Source organism: Schistocerca americana, chromosome 5, assembly GCF_021461395.2.
Source record: "Schistocerca americana isolate TAMUIC-IGC-003095 chromosome 5, iqSchAmer2.1, whole genome shotgun sequence".
NCBI classification, from domain to species: Eukaryota; Metazoa; Arthropoda; class Insecta; order Orthoptera; family Acrididae; genus Schistocerca; species Schistocerca americana.
Window position 1 is genome coordinate 49367678 of NC_060123.1, and position 19226 is coordinate 49386903.

General features: G+C 43.8%; 1 protein-coding gene and 1 pseudogene across 1 annotated transcript in view; both read left to right on the forward strand.

Moving 5' to 3' along the window:
* LOC124616766 (basic salivary proline-rich protein 1-like) overlaps positions 1-19226 on the forward strand; it is a 270539-nt gene that overhangs the window by 74533 nt on the left and 176780 nt on the right. The gene's annotated exons all lie outside the window — the stretch shown is intronic.
* On the forward strand, positions 663-780 carry LOC124617316 (annotated as a pseudogene).

Below are 19226 nucleotides of genomic sequence, written 5' to 3' on the forward strand. Positions count from 1 at the left end.
TTTTGACAATGTTCGACACAGAATGCTCACCATCAGCCTCGTAAAGCGCAAGAAATTCCGAACAGATGGTCCTTCGTTGCTCTTTATGGCTTTCTGTTGGGCGGCGAAGAATCTGCCTGGCACAAACCTTTGAGTACACCAATTGGTGAACGAGTGTGTCGGTACAACAAACAGAGACGTTTACTTGAGCAGCGAAGTAGTTGACTGTGATCCATCGATCACCTCCAATCAGAGTACACACGTTCCGACAGTGCAAGATTGACAGCTGTCTGTGCCACTTTTTTATCTCATTTTGTTCGTATTGTTCGTTCTATTTGTTCGGGGTGAACGTCCCATGACGCTTGTTCAAGTTCGTCGTCGTTCCATTAAATGTTCTTTTATTACAGAGGGCAGCTTACCCTCTGACCGAACACGCTGAGCTACTGTGCCGGCTGACTAGATTGGGCAGGTTTGCGTGACCCTGTTGCGATGATGACAGACGCCTCGGCCAACGACCCACCATGTTTTTGTTCACTGCCAGGTCTCCGAAGACGTTCTGGAAGCGTCTGTGAATACCTACGATGCTCTGGCTCTCTGCCAAATGAAGCTCAGTAACAGCTCTCTGCTTGGGACGCACCTCCTTTAGAAACGCTATTTTGAAACCTACGTATTGCTGATGCCGAGCCAACGGCTTTGCCGCAGTGGTACCACCGGTTCCCGTCAGAACACCGAAGTTAAGCGCAGTCGGGCTGGGCTAGCACTTGGATGGGTGACCAACCGGTCTGCCGAGCGCTATTGGCAAGCGAGTTGCATTCAGCCCTTGTGAGGTAAACTGAGGAACTAATTGATTGAGAAGTCGCGGCTCCGGTCTCGTAAATTGGCATACGGCCGGGAGAGTGGTGTGCTGACCACATGCCCCTCCATATCCGCATCCTGTGACGCCTGTGGGCTGAGGATGACACGGCGGCCGGTCAGTGCCATGGGTCCTTCTAAGGCCTGTTCAGACGGAGTAGAGTAATTAATGATGCCACCAAACGGAAGTTTATGAAATCCTAGAGTCGGAAGCGCGAATACTTTACGATGTCTCACAGCGAATTCCGCATTTTTAATCGAAACTTGCGGTGGAAAAAAAGTGTTGCATTACTTATTGAATGCCCTGCGAGGAGAATAAGAGAGGTCCTGGGGTACTCCAAACAGTAGTCTTGTGTCTGACGAACAACGTAGTGGTTTCTGTTAGTTAAGGAGTTTCCGAGCCACCACGTATCTGAGGACCTATTCCCTACGATCGGACATCTGCAGTGGGGCACTGTCTCGAATGCTTTCCGAGGATCTACGAATGCGTATTGAGAAAAATATAGGAGTTACTGCGTTTCCCTGGGACATGCCCAATGTCGTTTTCGTTTCTGTTGAATATAGATGGAGCAACCGGCTGCCCGCGTGTTGGATCCGGCAGGCGATTGGTTTCAATCCGAACCGCGAAAGAGATTGGTGGGAGAGAGACAGAAGCGCTCGTATTCCATTCCGCCCGGAACGCATTTTTGGAAATTTCCGCCGACGCTCTGCTTGCTCCGGGTCTGCAGGGCATGACCAGTGAAAGTTTTGGCTACTCCGCAATGGCATTTCGCCATTGGTGTAATAGAAGAACAAAGAGAATCGTGTGTCCAGTCTGAGCGCGAAGTTGCGGATCACGTGCTCACGTACATGGGGAGAGTGAGGGAAATCGCTTACCTCTTTGAAGGACTGCGGAGATAAGTATTGCTCACTGGCTACGTCTGTACTACACACTGTTAGAACGCAAACGTTGGTAGAAGGCGACAGTGGCACGAAAACCGTCTACTAGCGAAATTTGCCGATTTAAACAACTGCAGCAGGGGCCATAACCTGGTGAACAAACTATTTATTTCAATAAGTTTCCTTTAATTTACGTCTATGGTCACAAACGTTTTGTTAACAGATTACCGGTTTTGGTCTATAATGACCATCATCAGATCTGTCATTATAGACCGAAACCGGTAATCTGTTTACAAAAAGTTTGTGACCTTAGACGTAAATTAAAGGAAACTTAGGACTTTGTTTTTATAAAACAGATCTGATGATGGTGATTATAGACCGAAATCGGTAGTATGTTAGCAAAAAGTTTGTGACCATAAACGTAAATTAAAGGAAACTTGTTGTATACGCGAGTCACTGTTTTATTCGAAACAGTGTCTCAGCTTGTGGAACTATTTATTTGTTCACGTGTCTATGTATACAACATTCACTCCTTTTCAAATGGCTCTGAACACTATGGGACTTAACTTCTGAGGTCATCGGTCCCCTAGAGCTTAGAACTACTTAAACTTAACTAACCTAAGGACATTACACACATCCATGCCCGAGGCAGGATTCGAACCTGCGACCGTAGCGGTCGCGCGGTTCCAGACTGTAGCGCCTATAACCGCTCGGCCACCTCGGCCGGCTGATATTAACTCCTGTTGGCTCATCGCCGAGTTCTAAGCGTCCGATGTCGCCCTAGTACGCAATTTTTCTTTTTCATCTCAGTGGCATCAATTTTACGTTTTTTTCGGATGAACATAGAATTAATGTATCCCCATAACCGCGTGTTTTGAGACATAATTTGTTGGCGTGTCGTGTCGGGAAAGGGGTGCTATTCGTACAGATGCGTTACCACATTAATGTCACAGACACTATACTCTATAGTTTTGACATGTGCTAGGAGCGCTGCTGTCTCGTCACATGTCAGGGTGACCGACGGGTCACCAAATCTTCAGCATACCTTCTGTAGAACGTGCACCGTCCTGTATATAAAGTTCTTCCAGCCAGTTTGATATCTGTGGAGATACTACATTTATCGTATGTACGTCATTACCTGACGACGTGACACAGCATCTAACGCCTTTAGGAAATGTAGAATGACGGAATCTATTGTCATCTGCATTTACTATTTACAAAACGTCGCGGTAGAAAAAAACAAGCTATGATTGACACAGTTTCTGGAAATGAAGCGCTGGTGTATATTCCTGGGAACAGTGTTGTTTAAGGAAACACGATACTGCAACGTCAACACACAACTCGCTGCGTGGTTCTCCGCTGCCTCTGACGGCACCAGCTTACCGGCGGGCACAGACTATTTTTCTTGCTGTCCGCAGTAACAAGCTCCGGCCTCAATTCTCGCACAGTGGCGGAGGGAGGGCTTAACGCAGCGGTGATCCTTCCCACGTTGTGACATGACTGCGCTTGTTAAGTACTGTATGCACCACCTCTGAATTCGGGCCAGACGGCAAGCTACGTTGTATTGAGAAGTTTTACTCCACGGACCCAGCGGCAGGAAGGAAAGGAGTTTTCTATTCGTGTTGTCACAGACTTGTAGGATGAAAACTATACAGACCATAGAGTGTCCTAATTATGGGTTCTGGGGTCACGAAATGAATACTTTAGGTGTTACAATTTTTAATGCGTAATGGAAGCATATTTTATTCGTTGATTTTAAGAAGGCCTACGATTGGATACTTCGCAAGAGCCTGCTCAACTTTTTAAGGGAGTTTGGCATAGCAGAGAAACTCATCAATCTGATAAAGATCTGTCTGAACGAAACACGTGCAAAGGTGAAGGTGGGAAATCGCGTAACTGAGGAGTTTGAAATTGTGACAGGACTCAGGCAAGGAAATGGGTTGTCCCCTATCCTGTTCAACTTTGGCCTCGAGAAGATCGTACGCAAGACCTTCCAAGAGAACGAAGGGATTGAAATCGAAGGAAAGAAACTGGCATACTTAGCCTATGCAGACGACATCTGTTTACTCTCTAGGTCGGAAGAGGAGTTGGAGCAAATGACCAAAGCACTAAAGGAGGCTGCCAGCAAATTTGGGCTAAACATAAACGAAGCCAAGACAGAGTACCCCGTTATGACGCGTGGTCATTGCCAGACTGCTGATCATGCACAATCACTGCAGGTTGGAGACCATTCCTACAAGAGAGTGCAAGAATTCAAATATCTAGGGGAACTTTTCACTGAGAACTCATGTGAAGCAGAGATCAATACCAGAATACAAGCAGGAAACCGATCTTACCACAGCCTAGCACAACTGTTTCGGTCCAAATCTCTCTCCAGACAGTTCAATATTCGACTGTACAAAACCCTGATCCAGCCTGTTGTTCTATATGGCAGTGAGACATGGAGTATCCGGAAACAGGACTTCCATAAGCTCCTTGTTTTTGAGAGAAAAGTGCTTCGGAAGATCTTCGGTCTGGTTTTGGATGCAGATACAGGGGAATGGAGGATCAGATACAACCAAGAGCTTGAGGAACTATACCAGCAGCCCAACATAGCACCAACTGTCAAACCCAAAGGAACGCAGTGGGGCGGCCATGTGGCCCGGATGGAGGATCACAGATGGCATCGGAAGCTCCTGGATTTCACACCTACAGGAAAGAGACCGCCAGGGAGACCCAAGAAGCGTTGGAGGGATGGACTCCATGAAGATTTAAACCAAATGTCAATAGTTGTAGACGAATGGCGGATAGCAGCAATGGATAGAATACAGTGGAGGAGGAGACTTGTAGATGCGTGCGGTCCACTGGGCCTGATCACATAGTAGTAGTGGTAGTAGTAGTAGTAGTAGTAGTGGAAGCTCATATTTCATACCAGAGAACAGAGTACCTCATCAAAGTTAACGGCGGTACATTGAAAAACATTACACAGCTGTCTGTGATGTACCCAAGATGCGGTTTACCATTCATGAGTGGTTAATCTACGATGGAATATTTTTCGTTGCTTGAATTTCCCCTGTGTGAAATTAATACGAGGTCGGCGCACCAGTTTATGCTCCGAGACCAAGCGAATGTACAGAGAAGAGTTTCCCAAGAAGAAATAGATTGACGTGTATAAAAACGTACGTTAAACTGGTAGTTGAAGATACTCGATAAAGTAATGTTGTGACGTAGACTTTGAGTGGATGGTGTTTTGGATTATGTGTGAAAAGGATCGTTAGTGAACACCCGTATAATGTGCACTTGAAAGGAGCACTCGTACTAAGACTGTATAATGGTGGGCTACCAGTTACACCCCGATCTTTAAAAAATTGTGGCCTACAATACGACCAAATGATTTTGATTTCAAGATTCAGACCTGTCAGTGGGTAAAGCATAGTAGTAATGCAATGCTGAGTTTGCTACAGTTGCGTTTTCCACGGATGAGGTCTCTATCAGTCATGATGGTCTTCACAACTAACACAATATCCACGTCTAGAATGACCAAAAGCTGCATTCCACGCCCGTATCCGATCACAAACAATGATTGTTTTATCGACTTACGGGCTCGAAGTGTACGAGATCAATAGTAGTGTCTTATTTGCTGCCACCATGGGCGTCGGCAGAAATTTATCTAAGACTGGACAAGGTTCCAAATTGCTGCATTTTTAATGTAACTTATTCGGCGTTTTTGAGAACGAGTCATGCCTAAAACTAAAGTTCGAGAGGATATACAAATCCAGTGAATGCATTTTGAGAAAGGTAGATTACTTTGGCATCCTTAAGGCAAAAACATATTTCAGTAAGATATCCACCGTAAATCATCTCGGGCTCACACTCCCATCCCAGGTCCTCAATTATTTGCTGACTGTATTCCAGTCTCTGTCTTCCTCTACAGTTTTTACTCTCTACAGCTCTCTCTAGTACCGTGGAAGTTATTTCCTAGTGTCTTAATACATGCCCTATCATCTTGTCCCTTCGTCTTACCAGTGTTTTCAATATGTTCCTTTTAAAATTCTGCGGAGAACTCCTTCTTTCCTTATCTTATTAGCCCACTTTATTTTCAACATCCTTCTACAGCAGCAACTTTGAAACGGTACGATTCTCTTCTGCGCCTATTTTACTACATTACACGATCCACTAACACTGATTGGGTGATTAACTAATTTACGCAGGATGACCAGTGGTTCAAGCCCACAGTTGCCCGCACCGAACCTGGGTTTACTGTGCGATTTCTCTCGTTGTAACTCTAGTACTGCCAGCCGGTACCTTTAAAGACTGATTGGATGCCTTTTACTGTTTCGTCATGAGACACAGTTTCTTCAAGAATTAATAACTCGAATGTTTTGCGTCTTTTGGTCTGAAAATCAAACGTTGTGTGCTATTCAATTCCCCCCCGCCCCCCCCCCCCCCCCCACACACACACATACACCGCATAGTCTTCAATTAGGCACTACTTTCTCTATATACACTCCTGGAAATTGAAATAAGAACACCGTGAATTCATTGTCCCAGGAAGGGGAAACTTTAGTGACACATTCCTGGGGTCAGATACATCACATGATCACACTGACAGAACCACAGGCACATAGACACAGGCAACAGAGCATGCACAATGTCGGCACTAATACAGTGTATATCCACCTTTCGCAGCAATGCAGGCTGCTATTCTCCCATGGAGACGATCGTAGAGATGCTGGATGTAGTCCTGTGGAACGGCTTGCCATGCCATTTCCACCTGGCGCCTCAGTTGGACCAGCGTTCGTGCTGGACGTGCAGACCGCGTGAGACGACGCTTCATCCAGTCCCAAACATGCTCAATGGGGGACAGATCCGGAGATCTTGCTGGCCAGGGTAGTTGACTTACACCTTCTAGAGCACGTTGGGTGGCACGGGATACATGCGGACGTGCATTGTCCTGTTGGAACAGCAAGTTCCCTTGCCGGTCTAGGAATGGTAGAACGATGGGTTCGATGACGGTTTGGATGTACCGTGCACTATTCAGTGTCCCCTCGACGATCACCAGTGGTGTACGGCCAGTGTAGGAGATCGCTCCCCACACCATGATGCCGGGTGTTGGCCCTGTGTGCCTCGGTCGTATGCAGTCCTGATTGTGGCGCTCACCTGCACGGCGCCAAACACGCATACGACCATCATTGGCACCAAGGCAGAAGCGACTCTCATCGCTGAAGACGACACGTCTCCATTCGTCCCTCCATTCACGCCTGTCGCGACACCACTGGAGGCGGGCTGCACGATGTTAGGGCGTGAGCGGAAGACGGCCTAACGGTGTGCGGGACCGTAGCCCAGCTTCATGGAGACGGTTGCGAATGGTCCTCGCTTATACCCCAGGAGCAACAGTGTCCCCAATTTGCTGGGAAGTGGCGGTGCGGTCCCCTACGGCACTGCGTAGGATCCTACGGTCTTGGCGTCCATCCGTGCGTCGCTGCGGTCCGGTCCCAGGTCGACGGGCACGTGCACCTTCCGCCGACCACTGGCGACAACATCGATGTACTGTGGAGACCTCACGCCCCACGTGTTGGGCAATTCGGCGGTACGTCCACCCGGCCTCCCGCATGCCCACTATGCGCCCTCGCTCAAAGTCCGGCAACTGCACATACGGTTCACGTCCACGCTGTCGCGGCATGCTACCAGTGTTAAAGACTGCGATGGAGCTCCGTATGCCACGGCAAACTGGCTGACACTGACGGCGGCGGTGCACAAATGCTGCGCAGCTAGCGCCATTCGACGGCCAACACCGCGGTTCCTGGTGTGTCCGCTGTGCCGTGCGTGTGATCATTGCTTGTACAGCCCTCTCGCAGTGTCCGGAGCAAGTATGGTGGGTCTGACACACCGGTGTCAATGTGTTCTTTTTTCCATTTCCAGGAGTATATATATATATATATATATATATATATATATATATATATATATACAAATAGTAAAACAATTACAATATATAAAGACACAGAAATGCCATATCATGAGGCAACAAAACAAGGAAAAACAATTGTAGTACGATAGATGGAAATAGGAGGATATGCATTTCCGGCGTTACAAGTTGACTTACCAAGTCCTCTTTGCTTCCATGCCACTAAGCGTCGTCACTCTTATCCGTGCCAAAGAATAAGCAGGTGGCCCTAACGCTCTGGCTGTATAGTAATAGGCATCTCTGGTGCAGAGAAACATCTGAAAGAACTGAAAACAAAAAAGTTGCCATGTTCGGATGGAATTCCAGTTCGGTTTTGCGGAGAATGCTCTGCAGCTTCGCCCATCCTTTAGACTGCATTTATCGCGTATCACTTGCCCAGCGCAAAGTCCCAAGCGGTTGGAAAAAAAGCGTGTGGCTCCTGCTTATAAGAAGGGTAAAAGACGGACCCGCAAAGTTATGGGTCAACACACTTAATGTCAGTTTGCTGCAGAATTCTTGAACATATTCTTAGTTCGAATATAATACAGTTCCTTCAGATGGAAAAGCATCTGTCCACGAATCAGCGTGGTTTCAGAAAGCATTACTCATACGAAACTCAGCTTATCCTTTTCTCACATGATGTTCTGCGAACTTGGACGATGGGCAATAGGCAGATCCACATTCCTAGATTTCCGAAGAGCATTTGACAGCCCGCCGGTGTGGCCGAGCGGTTCTAGGCGCTTTGATCTAAGTAGTGAAGAGATAAAATAAATAATTCAAATAACAGAGAGCAAAATTTAAATATGATAGTAGGGAAGGGAAGAGAAGGAAAAATAGTAGTTTGCTCAAACCTGTGCAAGCGATTTCGACCAATTGAGCGATATGTGTATGTGTAATATGCTCGATGTCTACACGCAAACGGTATTTGTTTTTCGATGTATCAGTAGAGAGAGAAGGATCCAATTTGAACGAGAGAATGCATCGCCGGCCGTTGTGGCCGAGCGGCTCTGGGCGCTTCCGTCTGGAACCGCGCGACTGCTACGGTCGCAGGTTCGAATCCTGCCTCGGGCATGCATGTGTGTGATGTCCTTAGGTTAGTTAGGTTTAAGTAGTTCTAAGTTCTAGGGGACTGATGACCTCAGATGTTAAGTACCATAGCGCTCAGAGCCATTTGAACCATTTTTGAGCATTTGACATGGTGGCACACTGTAGACTACTAACGAAGGTACGAGCACACGGAATAGGTTCCCAGATACGCGAGTGACTCGATGACATCTTAAGTAACAGAACCCAGTCCGTTGTGTTCAACAGCGAGTGCCCCGGGGAATTGTAATAGGACCGCTATAATTCTCTATATACTTAAACGATCTGACGGGCAGGGTCAGCAGCAATCTCTGGCTATTTCCGGATGATGCTGTGGTGTCCGGAAGGTGTCGTCGTTGAGTGACAGTGGGAGGATACTGATGACAAAATTTCTAGTTGGTGCGATGAATGGTACCCAGCTCTAAATGTAGAAAAATGTGAGTTAAAGCAGGTGAGTGGGATAACAAACCCGTAATATTCGAATGAAGCAGTACTATGTTGCTGCTTGATACAGTCACGTCAATCAAATATCTAGACGTAACGTTTCAAAGAGTTGTGAAATGGATTTTAGCAGGGAAGACGGATAGTCGATTTCGGTTTATTTACAGTATTTTAGGAAAGTGTGATTCGTCTAAATGAGGCCGCATGTAGGATACTAGAGCGACCCATGCTTCGTCAGTGCTCTGAACTAGATCGGATTAAAGGAAGACGTCGAAGAAGTTCAGAATACATATTGCTAGATTTCTTACCAGTAGGTTCGAACAACTCGCAGCTATTATGGAGGTGCTTGGGAAACTCGAATGGGAATCTCTGGAGTTAATGCAATGTTCGGGGCACACTACTGAGAAAATTTGGAGAACCGGCATTTGAAGCTCGCAGCAGAACTGCCGTCAACGCACATTTTGCTAAGGAGCAGAAACATAAGATAAGAGAAATTTGGTATCGTACAGAAGCATATAGGGTGAGTCACCCAACATTACGGCTGGATATATTTCGTAAACCACATCAAATACTGACGAATCGATTCCACAGACCGAACGTGAGGAGAGGGGCTAGTGTAATTGGTTAATACAAACCATATAAAAATGCACGGAAGTATGTTTTTTTAACACAAACCTACGTTTTTTAAATGGAACCACGTTAGTTTTGTTAGCAGATCTGAACATATAAACAAATACGTAATCAGTGCCGTTTGTTGCATTGTAAAATGTTAATTACATCCGGAGATATTGTAACCTAAAGTTGACGCTTGAGTACCACTCCTCCGCTGTTCGATCGTGTGTATCGGAGAGCACCGAATTACGTAGGGATCCAAAGGGAACGGTGATGGACCTTAGGTACAGAAGAGACTGGAACAGCACATTACGTCCACATGCTAACACCTTTTTATTGGTCTTTTTCACTGACGGACATGTACATTACCATGAGGGGTGAGGTACACGTACACACGTGGTTTCCGTTTTCAATTACGGAGTGGAATACAGTGTGTCCCGACATGTCAGGCCAATAGATGTTCAATGTGGTGGCCATCATTTGCTGCACACAATTGCAATCTCTGGCGTAATGAATGTCGTACACGCCACAGTACATCTGGTGTAATGTCGCCGCAGGCTGCCACAACACGTTGTTTCATATCCTCTGGGGTTGTAGGCACATCACGGTACACACGGTACATGATGGCCACCACATTGAACATCTATTGGCCTGACATATCGGGACACACTCTATTCCACTCCGTAATTGAAAACGGAAACCACGTGTGTACGTGTACCTCACCCCTCATGGTAATGTACGTGTGCGTCAGTGAAAAAGACCAATAAAAAGGTGTTAGCATGTGGACGTAATGAGCTGTTCCAGTCTCTTCTGTACCTAAGGTCCATCACCGTTCCCATTGGATCCCTACGTAATTCGGTGCTCTCCGATACACACGATCGAACAGCGGAGGAGTGGTACTCAAGCGTCAACTTTAGGTTACAATATCTCCGGATGTAATTAACATTTTACAATGCAACAAACGGCACTGATTACGTATTTGTTTATATTTTCAGATGTGCTAACAAAACTAACGGGGTTCCATTAAAAAAAACGTAGGTTTATGTTAAAAAACATACTTCCTTGCATTTTTTTATGGTTTGTATTAAACAATTACACTAGCTCCTCTCCTCACGTTCGGTCTGTGGAATCTGTTCGTCAGTAGTTGATGAGGTTTACGAAATATGTCCAGCGGTAACGTTAGGTGACCTACCCTGTATATATAGTCGTTTTTCCCCTGCTCTAGTTGCAAGAGGAGTAAGGAAGAAAATTTCTACTGGTGGTACAGTGTACTCTCCCCATATACCGTACGGTGGCATGCAGAGTCTGAAGGCGGATGTAGATGTAGGTCTAACCCATAGGAGTAATGGAGGCACGTCCAGCATCGTCTCAATCCCAGCAGTTGGTTTGCTGCTAACTTCGTGTGATATTGGTAGGCTGGCCAATCTCTGTATCTTGCCAAGCTCCCTATTAGCCATCTTCTGTTGTACTTTATTCCACCATAATATAACCCCCTAACTTATCATAGGACTTATTACAGTTATGTAAATCCACTATTTGCCCCAGTTTCTACCACAGGTGCTTCTACTGCACGTAAGATCACCTTTCGTCTTTAGAGCATAAATTGGTTGCGTGTGCTATCCAAGATGGTTTCGCATCCAGGATTAACCCCAGATTCTTCATTTCTCCCATATTAGTAGAGTTTTGTACAAGAGCTCGAGCTTTCAGTATGTGTCCTGGATATGCTTCCTCATGAACGGTATTACAACAGTTTTATTGGGACTGACATTTATATCGTGTTTGCTGCATCGGTTTTGCACAAGTTCAGTGCTCATTGTGCTGTTGTTCTAACGGTGCTAGGAGGACCTCCTCGTTCCTTATCAGTCCACCTAGTTTTCCACATACTTCTATAGAACCAAACATCAAACACTTCGATTTTCTTGGCTCCATATTTTACAAGTCCGTTATTCACTGCCATACAGTGGTATCCACCAAACGTGCAATTTTGGTTCTCCCTCAGATTTGGGCGGAGCCAGCAGACTTCTCTTGTCCAATAATTCCCTCTTTGCCTTTACTAATATGCCTTTTATACCCTCCTAGCATCGACCGTCAAGCATTATTTTGCTTCCAAGGTAGCAGAATTCCTTCACCTCGTCTACTTCGTTATGTTAAGCTACTCGCTATTCTCATTTCCGTTACTTCTCATTACTTCCGTCATTCTTCGTTTTAAACTCAAACCATGTTCTACTTCCATTAGACTGTTCATTCACTTCAAGAGATCGGAATTTTCCTCATTTTCACGGAGTATAGCAACGCCGTCAGTGAATATTATTGTTGAGAACCCTGAACTCTGAATTTTAATCCCACTTAATTCTTTTATTTCCGTAATTGCTTCTTCGAAGGACAGCACTCGTCTCACACCCTTTTTAATCTGAGCACTTTGTTCTTTGTCTTTCAGTCTAATTGTTCCCTCTTGGTTCTTGTACATATTGTATATAACTGTCTTTTCTAGTAGCTTACTCTTATTTTTCTCAGAATTTCGAACATCTTGCACCAACACGTAGTAATACTGCATTATATGGTAAATTTTAGAACCAGAAAAATCTACTGAACTAATATTTTCCCTTTCTGTACTAATTTGGACAAGCTATAAATACACAACATTACACTATAATGATTACTACAAACTGCGTTTTGTCTATTGATCCGACTGAAATCGGGCATAGGTTACCCTAGAAATAGCACTTTTGAAACACACATACAATGTCAATTTTAAGAAGGGTAAAACAATGATAAATTTAGTTTTTTATATTGGCTTTAACTTTGCTGGTCAAATCAGTTCAGTACACTTCAGAATTTAAATGAATAGAAAATAAAAGGGGGGTTGGGGTGGGGGGGGGGGGGGGGGGGGACCCTGAAACTGTAATTGTCACTGTATTGAAATTCTTTGACTATTGAACTCATTAAGCACTCAAGGTTTCCAATATATGAATTACTACTCTTTTTGTCTTATTTCTTGCTTATTTAACTACCATTATTTTTGTCTCAAATTAATTATACTTCATTACTAAACCAATTTCAACATTATCTTCCAACTTTGTCAGACCTATGTTCTTTACTTGTATATTCATTAACAATAAAGTTTCTTAAACATCATTCTAGCATAGATAGGTCTGCAGGTAATTCTTATTAACATAAACTTTAAATCTTCATTTCGGGACACTCGGATTGCACAACATGTGGAAAGGACCCTGTCTAGGTTAGTGATGAGGATAATTAAATGATAGGACAATTCTGGTAAAAGTTAAGTTGTTATTGAACAGTCAGGAACAAAATTAACACTGGTCCACACGAATACAGTACTAAATGTTTCAACCCGTTCGTGTCGATGCGGCGTTGGCGGGCGGCGAGATGGCGAGGCGCACAGCACACATACAATCACAGCTATGGCTCTTGATGTATCGGCACTTTGCTTCTTCTTAGCGTCGCAATCCTTTTCCATTTAGTGCCTATGGAATATAGCCATGCTGTATAGTCGTCGGAAACGGCACATCCGAGGCTCAATGAAATCACGTCTTCCAGGAGAGGCTCCTCGATCCAGAACGTGTTTCTCAGACCGATGCCCAACTCCGACTACTACTGCTGAGCCCGTTATGCCGTGCCGCGCCCGCGTGCATTTTCCCGCGCTCGCCTGCCTCCACCTTTTACCGCTCCCCTACAGACGCACAACTACAACTTTAACATCTTACAATAGTTTCAACATGGGTTACACTTCAATTCTGTTATAGCATTGCTTGAAATTTGACATAAACATTAATATTCACATCGAAAGTTGCTTACAGTTTCTTTAACATAATGACACGAAAAGAAAAAGAAATGAAATCAAAACATTGCTTACACCAATTTATCGAAAATCAGAAGAAAAAATTATTATATGTACAGTTGTTGTTACAAGTCCTTCCAACGAACATTTCCTTTTCGATTTTTTCACATTTTACCTTTAGCCCTTGCACCTTAGCTTCCCCTAATTTCCTACGTATGGCATTGCTACGTGACTTATATTGCTGTATTCCCGTGTTTCCATGAACTTTTTTGTACTTCCTTCTTTCGTCGATTAACTGAAGTATGTCTTCTCTTACCCAAGATTTCTTGGAAGTTACTTGCCATCTGCCTACGTTTGTCTGTTCAACTTGAGTGATTGTCCTTTTGCCCTTTTTAGAGATGTCCAGTCCTCTTCAACTGAACTGCCTTCTGTGATGTTGATTGTCGCAGTATCTACATTAGAGAACGACCATTCCATCTCATCGTTCCCCACTACTTCAGTATCCTATTTCTTCCCGCAGTATTCTTCCGTACGATTCTCTTGCACTTCAGTTTACTTTTCAACATCGCTAAATTGTGGTTTGTCTCTGTCGGCTGCCTTGTACGCCTTACAGTCCAACATCTGATTTCGGAAACTATGTCTGGCCCTATTGTAATCCAGCTGGAATCTTTCCGTGTCTCTGGACCACTTCCAGGTATATCTTGTTACACCATTTCGTAACCGATTATCGATAATAGAAACAAAGTCGATCGCAACACCTAGCAACAAACTCTTTGAGAAAAATAGTAACTTTATATCACGTAAATTCCATTTATTATATATAACCCAAATCTATAGCAATAGCACTACATTGCTTATTACTGATCCAAAGATTTCTTTTTAGGAATCCAGTAAGAAATCGATATTTAGAATGTTAAAAGCTGCTTAATTCATCACCCCATACTCCGCTATCATGAAATCAGGATCTGTAGCAGTAGTATGGCAAAGTACTATCTGGATCACATTGTTTACATTTGTGATGTCACGTGACCAATACCAGTGGCGTTTCGATGAGGTCAAAAGCCGTACCCTTATGTGTGATGTCGTAGTTGTGGCATCACAAACCACACCCCTTTTTAGAAGAAATCGCCAGGATTAGAGGTAAATTTACAGTTTTAAAGATAGTGGTAAATTTCAAATTTGGCAGAGAATTTACTAATTAAAGATGGTGGTGAGCTATAAATTTATAAAAGAACTTATTTTTCTGAGCCAATACCATTGTGAACACACACACACACACACACACACACACACACTCTCTCTCTCTCTCTCCCTCTCTCTCTCTCTCTCGCGCGCGCGCGTGCACACACACCACACACGAAGGAACACACAAATGTTTATACCAATTACTGTAGCTTCTTCAGTAAATTTCATTACTTTTATCCTTTACTCTTTCAGTGATACGTGTAAGTGTGTATAGCACCATTTCATGACGGTTAGCTCGGGTGTTTCAGAATGAACAACGTTATAATGTATCACATTGATGGCAAACCTCCTGCTAAACTGCATGAAACTTTCAGATCAAATAAATAAAATTGATATATGTTTTTTGCACAAAGTAAATTAATCACCACATTTAATGTTTTTACACTTTCACATATACACAAAACCATCTTTATGGCCGAATGCTTACCGTCACTACCTTCGGAAGGACTCAGATTGGTTACCTGGTACTCCTCAGATATTAATGAGGTAGTGAGGTCTGGAACATGTAGACCGAGTGAAAGTCAAAAAGAAGCCACTTGAAACTATCAGAAACTGCCATTTCCACTGCAATGCTTTCATAAATGAATACATTAAGTCTACTTAGTTCAATAGCGGTTAAATTTTTTTGAAGATGGTACTCCTTCGAAAATTTGGATTTTTATTTAATGCATCTGCTCCATGTCGGCGTCCCCAGAAAGTCGATACTATTATTTCCAGCATCTTTCGCACATTCTGCAAGGTTTCTTCATACATGCATTTATTTATGAGTCTCGTGAAATTATTTACTATCTCGCTGCATGTACCCAGGAATTGTTGTGCATTATGCGCTAGATATGGCGTCATCCAGGGAGCTTACCTAAACGATAAAATTCTATAAATATTTTTAAAATTAATTTATAATGTAAACATTCTATCAGATCGTTTTCAGTAATAAATTTACTCATTTTCAAGAAACATGATTTCGGAAGCATGTGGCCGCATGCTGCACTGAACTTTAATATCTTATTTTTGTGCATACTTCGGATGGTGAAAAGTGAAAGTGACGAATTTTATTTCTGCTACCAAGTTTAGTAAGATGGGTATTTTTTGTATCATTTTGTCAATTAACCATCATTGCCTCCCAGCCCGTAATCTTTTCGACAGATAATTTGTGTGCCATTTCCATTCTCTGTAACAGAACCCATCATGCGTTCGGAGAGTGATGCTGGTTGTCTGTAGGGAAATATAAGCTGTCATCTGCATAATGTAAGTAGTATGAGTTTCTGACATGCAGGAAACCACTTTCAAGCAGGCTTTTTAAATTATCACACCTCATCAGACACTGGCTTCAAAAGGATAGTTATCAGCAGATAACACCAGCTATCAGCAGATATCTCAAGTAACATTGGGCTCCTACAGCGCGCTGTGCAATGACAGACCACTATCGCAGTAACAAGTCTCGTAAGATGTGCTGCCTATCGTATGTGTTCTGCGATGAAATTCAGAATTTTTTAATCGAATAAGCAATCGTCTCAATACCAAATACAAGCCACATTCGTTCTAGAAAAATTTTCGATCGAATAAGGAAATTATACAATGTGGAGCTGATACAGAATACCGCTGACAATGGATTGTGGAGATTTTAAGTGAGGAGTTACTGTGATACTAATTATGGACAATAAATATCATTTGTAAGTTCAATAACAGCGCATACATATTTCTCCATCAGATTTTTAAAATTCTTGCAGCTACACAAATTTCAGTTAACAAAATCCGCTCATTGACGATGGAAAGCTATGATGTGTAAGCAGGCCTAGATGTTAAATGGTAAAGGAGATGCAGCTCTCCAGCGTCGTTGGAACTGCTAGATTAGAACGTAACCAAAACGTACTAAATTATGGAATGCAGTGCACTAATGTAGTGATGAAACTTATTCCAAGTAGATAGTTATTCGATAATTCATGTTTCTCGATCCATAGCAAAAGAAGCTTACAAAGAGTGTCATAAGAAGAAGGGATTCAAGAATCATTTATTTCATTCCTCATCAATGTTTATGATGCCTGATGAAAACAAGGTGACTGTTGTTATTAAAAAAATGGTTCAAATGGCTCTGAGCACTATGGGACTCAACTGCTGAGTTCATTAGTCCCCTAGAACTTAGAACTATTTAAACCTAACTAACCTAAGGACATCACACACATCCATGCCCGAGGCAGGATTCGAACCTGCGACCGTAGCGGTCTCGCGGTTCCAGACTGCAGCGCCAGAACCCCGAGGCCACTTCGGCCGGCGTTGTTATTAAAAGTGTAACATGAAATATGTAACTGCTCCATAACAGCGATCGCATACAGCTGATCGGGACCTAAGCATTTGGCTCTCGACTTGGTGCAATATGCATCTTGGTTAGATATCAGCAAGTCTGAACTTGCTGACTATGCACCTTAAAAACCTCAACTTGTCCTGAGAAAAGAAAACATACGTTTTGTCGGGTCAGTAATATATAAAATGCTTTAAGATTGTATACATATTGACTTGTTGAATAAGTACATCTGAACATGTCGGCAGTTATTGTCTGAACAGGAAAATATGCTATTCTATCGAAGCGTCATGTACACTACTGGCCATTAAAATTGCTACACCAAGAAGAAATGCAAATCATAAACGGGTATTCATTGGACAAATACATTATACTAGAACTGACAAGTGATTACATTTTCACGCAGTTTGGGTGCATAGATCCTGAGAAATCAGTACACATAACAACCACCTCTGGCCGTAATAACGGCCTTGATACGCCTGGGCATTGAGTTAAATAGAGCGTGGATGGCGTGTACAGGTACAGCTGCCCATGCAGTTTCAACACGACACCACAGTTCATCAACAGTAGTGACTGGCGTATTGTGACGAGCCATTTGCTCGACCGCCATTGACCAGACGTTTTCAATTGGTGAGAGATCTTCAGAATGTTCTGGCCAGGGCAGCAGACGAACATTTTCTGTATCCAGAAAGGCCTGTACAGGACCTGCAACATGCGGTCGTGCATTGTCCTGCTGAAATGTAGGGTTCTCAAGGATCGAATGAAGGGTAGAGCCACGGGTCGTAACACATCTGAAATGTAACGTCCACTGATCAAAGTGCCGTCAGTACGAACAAGAGGTGACCGAGACGTGTAACCAGTGGCACCCCATACCATCACGCCGGGTGATACGCCAGTATGTCGAGGACGAATACACGCTTCCAATGTGCGTTCACTGCGATATCGCCAAACACGAATGCGACCATCATGATGCTGTAAACAGAACCGGGATTCATCCGAAAAAATGACGTTTTGGCATTCGTGCACCAGGGTTCGTCGTTGAATACACCATCGCATGCGATCCTGTCTGTGGTGCACCATCAAGGGTAACCGCAGCCATTGTCTCCGAGCTGATAGTCCATGCTGCTGCAAACGTCGTCGAACTGTTCGTACAGATGGTTGTTGTCTTGCAAACGTCCCCATCTGTTGACTCAGGGATCGAGACGTGGCTGCACGATCCGTTACAGCCATGCGGATAATATGCCTGTCAGCTCGACTACTAGTGATACGAGGCCGTTGGGATCCAGCACGGCGTTCCGTATTACCCTCCTGAACCCACCGATTCCATATTCCGCTAACAGTCATTGGATCTCGACCAACGCGAGCAGCAACGTCGCGATACGATAAACCGGAATCGCGATAGGCTACAATCCGACCTTTATCAAAGTCGGAAAGGTGATGGTGTGCGTTTCTCCTCCTTACACGAGGCATCACAACAGCGTTTCACCAGGCAACGCCGGTCAACTACTGTTTGTGAATGAAAAATCGGTGGGAAACTTTCCTCATGTCAGCACGTTGTAGGTGTCGCCAGTGAATGCTCTGAAAAGCTAATCATTTGCATACCACAGCATCTTCTTCCTGTCGATTAAATTTGGCGTCTGTAGCACGTCATTTTCGTGGTGTAGCAATTTTAATGGCCAGTAGTGTAATTTACACTGTGTGACAGCAGAAGATGTAGTTAATTCCCTAACATAGAGCCACTCACGTTACACACAGATCAAAATAGGCGAAACAGTTTCTGTTAATAGCTTAACCATTGATGATTACAGACAATATTTGGTGAATTCGCAAGTATGACTGTGGAGTACACGAGTCAGTTAAGAAACATGCTGTTTCTATTATTAAAGAACAGGAACATGTTTTATCTGCGCAGTAGTATATAACTTCCATGGTTGTATAAATATGGTGCCATTAGCACGTGAAAAACGATGGTGAGTAATTTTATTAGGAGTCTGAGTGAATTCCGTCCGAGACCGCAGATCTCTACGAATATTATAGCAAAATAAATTTCTATTTTTTCGTGAAATACTTTTTTGTGTGAGGTTTCTAACACTTTTCAAGCACAATGGACC